This window comes from Pelodiscus sinensis, unplaced genomic scaffold, assembly GCF_049634645.1.
Source record: "Pelodiscus sinensis isolate JC-2024 unplaced genomic scaffold, ASM4963464v1 ctg34, whole genome shotgun sequence".
Taxonomy (NCBI): Eukaryota; Metazoa; Chordata; order Testudines; family Trionychidae; genus Pelodiscus; species Pelodiscus sinensis.
The window spans coordinates 937,678-945,177 of NW_027465849.1; the positions used below are offsets into that span (position 1 = coordinate 937,678).

Below are 7,500 nucleotides of genomic sequence, written 5' to 3' on the forward strand. Positions count from 1 at the left end.
GTCTGGGAAGTGGGGAAGCGTAACCCCACCCTCAGCTAAAAGACACTCCCCCAGCTGTTGGGGACGATCCATGAGACCCAGAAAACCACCTCATTATTTGGGACAGCCAAGACTGTAACACGGACGGGCACAAGTGAAGCTGAAGGGGGCACTGAGCAAAGAACACTGGGCAGTGCCCAGGTCTCAAGAGACCCATTGGACACTGCCCAGAGGAACGCTGCCTGGGTGCTTGAACAGAGGATCAGAAATAGACCTCACAGTTGCAGGAGTCTCCCCAAGCTAACCTGGTCTTATGGTTGGCTACTTTGGCCGGGACTAGGAGGAGATTGACAGAGAGATCCAATGACTCTGTGTAGCAATGAACAGGCAAACAAAAAGTGTAAATTCATAGAACCATAGAATACTAGAACTGGAATGGACTTTGAGAAGTTGAATCCAATCCCCTGCCTGCACACCAGTACCAAGAGCCATCTAGACCATGGGGTTCCAAACTGGGGTGTATGAAGAAATTCCAGGGGGGGCATGAGACAACCCAGCCCCCCTCTTCCCTCCTCCCATCAAGTTTTGCTGCCCCGGTCAGTTCCTTTTTTTTTTTTTGCTCAACAAGTTTTGCTTTTTCGGGGGTAGGGGGGAGGCATGAGGGTTTTTCAAAAATCAAAAAGGGGGCATGATGCCGAAAAGTTTGGGAACCACTGATCTAGAACATCCCTGATAGATGTCTATCTAACTTGCTCTTAAATATCTCCAGGAATGGAGATTCCACAACCTCCCTGGGCAATTTATTCCAGTGTTTGACCAGCCTGACAGTTAGGAACTTTGTCCTAATGTCCAACCTAAACCTCCCTTGCTGCAATTTAAACCCATTGCTTCTTGTTCTATCCTCAGAGGCCAAGGAGAACAATTGTTCTCCCTCTTCCTTGTAACACCCTTTTAGGCTAGGGCTAAACTACAGTCTTTTACTGGAAAAAGTTATGCAAAATGTGCTTCGCACTTTGCGTAGCTTTTTCCGATTGCTTTTCTGGAAGAGGCTTTTTCGCCATTTGGCCCTGTTAGGGTCAAATGGCAGAGAAGCCTCCTCTTTCGGAGAAGCCCTTATTCCTTAGGGTATGTCTACACTACAAAGTTAATTCGAACTAACGGACGTTAGTTCGAACTAACTTTCATAGGCGCTACACTAGCGCGCCGTTAGGTAGAACTTTGTGAAGAACAACTTTCTGTTACTAGTTTGAAGCCTGCTACCCATTCCTTTCCTTTGGTGTCCTCTAGTCCTTCTTTATGGGAACTAACGAAGAACTTTTCTGTATGCACCCTCTCCACCCAACTCCTGCTTTTAGAGACCTCTATCCTGTCCCTCCTCCGTCTCCTCTTTTCTAAGCTGAAAAGTCCCAGTCTCTTTAGCCTCTCTTCATATGGGACCTGTTCCCAACCCTGATCATTGTAGTTGCCCTCCCCTCTACCACCCTCTCTCTTCCCCTCTCCCACCTCCTTTTCCCAATCTCCCCCAGTTTTGTTCAATAAAGACAGATTCCATTTTTGAACACAAATGTCCTTTATTTTGTACATCAAGAAGAGGGGCTAGGGAAGGGTAAGTGGAAGGAGGTGAGGGAGGAATGGGGTACGAGCCCCCGATAGGGAGGACTGGGCTGGCTCTGCGGGCTTCTGGGGGTGGATGCTCTCCTGCAGCCCCCCAATTGCCCCCTCTCCCCAGATGGCAGCCTGTGGCAAGTGCAGCCGGGCTGATGGCTGAGTGGTGTGATGTGCCCAGTGTGGGTACTCAGGGCACTCCAAGCCAGGACTGCTTTGCAAGTGGGGCACCCCTGAGAACTGTCTGTCCGGGGTGGGGGTCGGGACCCTTTAAGCGCAGCCCTCGACTAGCCCGAGACAGCATCTCCACGCTCTAAGTCCTCCTCTGATGCCCTGCCTGCACTGCTTCCGGCCATCCTTAACCTTGGTTCAGGGTCCACTTAATGTGGACATGCTAGTTCGAATTAGCAAAACGCTAATTCGAACTAGTTTTTAGTTCTAGACGCGTTAGTTCGAATTAGCTTAGTTCAAATTAACTAATTCGAACTAAGTTCGAATTAGCGCTGTAGTGTAGATGTACCCTTATATAATGAGGAATACAGGGCTCCCCGAAAGAGCGTATTTGCTCTTCCACAAAAAAAAAGCGGAGGAGCAAACATGTTCCCTGGACCCAGTGAGGGTTTTCCAGGATACTGGAGGTATCCCGGAAAACTCCCATAGTCTAGACATAGCCTTAGATACCTGAAAACTGCTAACATATCCCCTTTCCATTTTTTTCTAAACTGAACAAGCTCAGTTCTCTCAGTCTTCCTCATAGCTCATATTTTCTAGATCTTTAATAATTTTTGTTGCTCTTCTCTGGACCCTCTCAAATTTCTCCATACCTTTCTTGAAATGTGGTGCCCAGAACTGGACACAATACTCCAACTGAGGCCTAATGAGCGCAGAGTGTTGCAAAAGAATGACTTCTCATGTCTTGCTCACAACACTCCTATTAATGCAGGAGTTTTTGAACCACAGAATCATGTTTGCTTTTTTTGCCACAGTGTCAGTCACACTGTCGACTCGTATTTAGCTTGTGGTCCACTATGACCCCTACATCTCTTTCTGCAGTACTCCTCCCTAGAAAATCACTGCCCATTCTGTATGTGTGAAACTGATTGTTCTTTCCTAAGTGGAGTACTTTGCATTTGTCTTTATTAAACTTCATCCTGTTTACCTCAGACCATTTCTCCAGTTTGTCCAGATCATTTTGAATTAAGACCCTGTCCTTCAAAGCTTTTGCAACACTTCCCAAATTGGTAACATTTGAAAATTTAATAAGCATACTCTCTATGCCATCATCTACATCGTTGATGAAGATATTGAACAGAACCGGTCCCAAAACAGACCCCTACGGAACCCCACTTGTTATGCCCTTCCAGCATGATTGTGAAGCTTTAATAACTACTCTCTGAGAACTGTTATACATTCACCTTACAGTAGCTCCATCTAAGTTGTATTTGCCTAGTTTATTGATAAGATGATCATGCAAGACTGTATCAATGCCTTACTAGAGTCTAGGTATAACACGTCCACTGCTTCTCCCTTATCCACAAGACTTGTTATCCTATCAAAGAAAGCTATCAAATTGGTTTGGCATTATTTTGTTCTTTACAAATCCATGCTGGCTGTTATTTATCACCTTATTTTCTTCCAAATGTTTGCAGATGATTTCCTTAATTATTTGCTCCATTCTCTTTCCTTACCACAAGTTAAAAAACTGACTGGTCTGTAGTTTCCTGGGTTGTTCTTATTTCCATTTTTATAGATGGGCACTAGATTTGCCCCTTTCCAGTCTTCTGGAATCTCTCCTGTCTTCCATGATTTTTCAAAAATTATAGCTGCAGGTTCAGATAGCTCCTCTATCAGCTCCTTGAATATTCTAGAATGCATTTCATCAGGTCCTGGTGACTTGCAGACATCTACATTTTCTAAGTAATTTTAACTTGTTCTTTCTTTATTTTATCTTCTAAACCTACCCCATTTCCACTAACATTCACTATGTTAGGCATTCCTTCATCATCAGATTTCTTTATGAAGACCAAAACAAAGAAGTCATTAAGCACCTCTGCCATTTCCAAATTTCCTGTTATTGTTTCTCCCTCTTCACTCAGCAATGGGCCTACCCTGGCCTTGGGCTTCCTTTTGCTTCTAACATATTTAGAGAATATGTTCTTGATACTTTATGTGTCTAGCTAGTTTGAATTCATTTTGGGCCTTTGCCTTTCTAATCTTGCCCCTGCATTGTTTGCTTATATTAAAATTAAAAGAAAAAAAAACTCACGAAAGGTTCCGGTAAATGTGGAATTTGAGATTGGGCGGCCTCATGATTTTGTGTACTTTGGGTTAGTAATGGGCTCAATAAACAGCTGATAGGACATGGGAGCTGAGTTGTTGATATAAAGAATCAAGGGGTAGGAATACTGAATTTGGGGATTTTATTGCTCTCAATTTTATTTAGGAAAAACTTTTTTTTGCCCAAAAGGAAAACAAAAACTATTTCCCTTAAGAATATTCCAGTGTCCTACAGCATTATGGGCTCTGTGCATTGCCCTGCTATGGTCCAGAAAAGGTTTCCCTCTTCCTTGCTGTATGGCCCCTATGATTGCTTCTGATTTTGGGACGTTCTTTCACATGGCTGAGCTGTGATGAGTGCTGTATTTCAGCCACTGGAGCATTCATAACATCCTCTCCGCTGCAGAACGACGTTTGTGTGTGTTTTGTCTCCTCTCAGCGTCGGGGATACTTTACGATAAAACACAGAAATGTTACTTGTCTGCCTAGTCTGCCTGACACTATAGACATGAAGCCAGAAAATGCCCCTCTGGCAGCCCTGCTTTATGTGCATGAGGAGCAGTTGTAATGAGTATCTAGGCTGGGAATCACCATTGGCCTCTCTTCTTACATCAGTCCCTTAGAGGCAGGCAGCTGACTCCCCAGACTTGGTCTGGCCCTTTTTTTTCTCCCCAGTTAGACAGAGCTTTGGGGCAGAGCACTGGCTGGAATGAGGCTTGTAGCTAGGATCAAAGAAAGTGCTTCTTGTTGTCCTCAGGGGCACAGGACTTTGTAGGACTCATGTAAATGAACGGGGAGGGGGAGGGGGGGCATCTGTCTGTCATCACTTTCACCTCTCAGTCTTAAGCTTTGACTACACAACACATCTGTTAGCGACACAATACAAAATGTCCACCCCCTAGGAATAGAGTTCTTGTCTCCCTCCCTCCATTGGCTGTGTGAAGTGTAACACAGGGAAGCATTTGCCTGCCAGCTGTTCCCCTACTGCTTCCATGGAATGGGTTTTTGGTGCCCCATAATGTCTGGCACACTAGGGATATGTCTAGACTGCATCCCTCTGTTGGCAGAGGGATGTAGATTAGGCAGGTCGACATAGCAAATGAGGCAGGGATTTAAATATCCCGTGCCTAATTTGCATAAAAATGGTGCCACGTTTTGCCAACTCAGCACTTTGTCGGCAAAAAGGGCAGTCTAGAGGGGGATATGTCAAGAAAGAAAGCCTTTTTCGACAGATCCCTTATTCCTCCTGCAAGGAAGTTTACATGCCCAAAGCTTTCAGGCCAAGCTGTGCACAGTGAGGAGACATGGTAACCACATTTCATCCCCTCTCAATGGATTTGTGGAGGGGTGTGTGGAAATAAGAGCAGTGCCAGGATGCTAACTCACACCGTCACTATGAGGAGCACAGCTACTCCTGCATGGCAGTGGCGCACAGCCCCTCCCTTGGGGACACTGCTTTAAATGCTCAATCAAATGGTGCATATTACATACTGCTACTACTAATAGGACAGAATTTCCATGATCCAAACTCCTCCGGTGAAGCTTTAGAAGAGGAGGAATAAAATCCAGGGCTATGGTTCATTGCCAGCCTCAGCTAGAGTATTGGTAAATAGTTATTGTAAGGAAGTAATTGGGGGGAAGGACACTCGGTGTTAGAAGCTTTCCCTGCCACTAACATGGTACCTGGAGTGTGTGCACCACCGCACAGTCACTGCTAGCAGTGTGAGCCTGTGCACACCCCACGGACACCTACATTGTAGGGAAACCCACAAGGGGGAAATCCTGCCACACTGGTGAGAGGGAAGCTTCCCCTTTGGGATGCCGGTGGTGGGGAAGGTTACCAGCGAGTGGTGCTGGGGCTTCACAACTGTGGTAGGATCCATCTCACAAGAGCCGATTATCCCTGTGGTTAACATTAGAGAGGCTTCAAACCTGACAGGTCAATCCAGTTCCCAGTCATTTTAATGGGCACATCTCTGCTTTGGCTGTTTGCTTGACAGCAGATGCTGCTCAGGGAATCTCTGTAGCCAGATAGGGGAGGATCCCCCATGGCCTGAAAAATCTACCACACTGGTGTGGAGTTTGGGAAGGATGTGTGTCTGTGTGCCCATGGGGCAGGGCCTGACTGGCCAAGCTAACAGCGGATGTGGGAGGCAGCTACCTGCTTCAGGGTGGAGTTTCGGGGTAGGAGCAGGGAGACCAGAGTAACAGATACATTCTGAACCTGGGAGCCCTGAGTGAATCCACGTTCCAAGCCCGCGGGGCCCTGCCAAGCGGGAAGAGGCAAACCAATCGCTCTCTGCTCTCACCTCACTTTGTCTTAGTAAAAGTGTGACTCACCCTGACGCTTCCTGAGTGATTCACTGAGGCATCTGGGGAGAGAATGACAGCGACACATCATCACTTGGGTGAAAGTGTCCTTAAGGGAAGGCACTTCCTTGAACACGAATTATAACCCCATGGCTCCTGCCTCTCCTCCAGACAGGGCAGGGCCTTCCTGCGCAGCATGGGCCTGAAGTTGATCAGGGTCACTAGGGGAGGATTTCATATGACCGGTGAAGATGGTCAGTGGGACTGTCTGTCTGGGTTTCTGACAAAGTTACTTTGTCAGAAACAATCAGCTTTTGGCAGAAAATTTCAGCAGTCTGTTAAAAGACCACACACCACCAAACTGAAATATTTTGCGGACACCAGACATATTCTGAGTCATGTATCAGTTTGGTGCCCCATGGGACATGCAGTTCAAATGCATTGTGCTGATATTCTTCTCTGTAGCCTGGGTTTGGTATCTAGACTTCATCTCCCATCATGAACTGCAACTGCCCCCCCCCATGACATGCTACGTCCCATCACCAAGAGGGGAGACAGTGATGCATCATGGGAGAGCCAGAGAGCCCGGCTTAAAGAGGAGACCAGGAGCATGAGGCACCTGAACTACAGCTCCCATGAGGCACTAGGGGTTGGGACAATTTTCTGTTGGAGCTTTCCTTGGGATGTACCTTTCCATGAAGTAAGGGAAGGGGCAACACTTGGGCTCAGTCCCCTAAGTCCTGGCAATGCAGGGCTGGGGATCACAGGCAAAGGAGGGGACAAAGGAATCTCTGGGACTAAGATTCCCGAGCCCTGGAAGCCTGAGAACTCATTATCCTCATTCACTTTGATCACAGGCAGTTTGCTGTCCTTCCCCCAACGATTACCACATTTACCCCCAGCAACCACTTTTCTTTCCATGTACAGATGATCCCAGTAGCTCTAAAAGTCCCCAAAAGCTCTTACACTCAGTATGCTCTTGAGGGGCGCTGCTGATGTCACTCTGGACACGTTCCCTGTGGGGAGAAGTAAGGACAGAGGTGTCAGTGATGCCGTGTAGTCTGTGTAGCACCTTATTAACACTGTCAATTTGCACAGATCCAGCTGTGAGGAGGTTTCTTCCTGTGGCTAGTTCTCTGCAAAACTTTCTTGTCTAATAACATTGTCACTGAAAGTCTCCGCAAACTCTCTTTTCTTTTGAATGAACGTCTTTGTTTTGTTTCACTTCGAACCTTTTAGTCACAAAAAAACTTACAACTTTGAGAACATTTTAAAACAAAATTGTTAATTTGAAATGCGTGTCATTCAGATGAAGCTGGGATTTAGGCC

At 46.4% G+C, this 7,500-nt stretch overlaps 1 long non-coding RNA gene across 1 annotated transcript; it reads right to left on the reverse strand.

Moving 5' to 3' along the window:
• Positions 1-4,077: 4,077 nt before the first annotated feature.
• LOC142823805 (uncharacterized) lies at positions 4,078-7,192 on the reverse strand. The gene is made up of 3 exons (XR_012898907.1): positions 7,138-7,192; positions 6,202-6,233; positions 4,078-4,311 (listed from the first exon to the last, which is right to left on the reverse strand). It is a non-coding gene; the product is annotated as an uncharacterized LOC142823805 (long non-coding RNA).
• Positions 7,193-7,500: the final 308 nt, after the last annotated feature.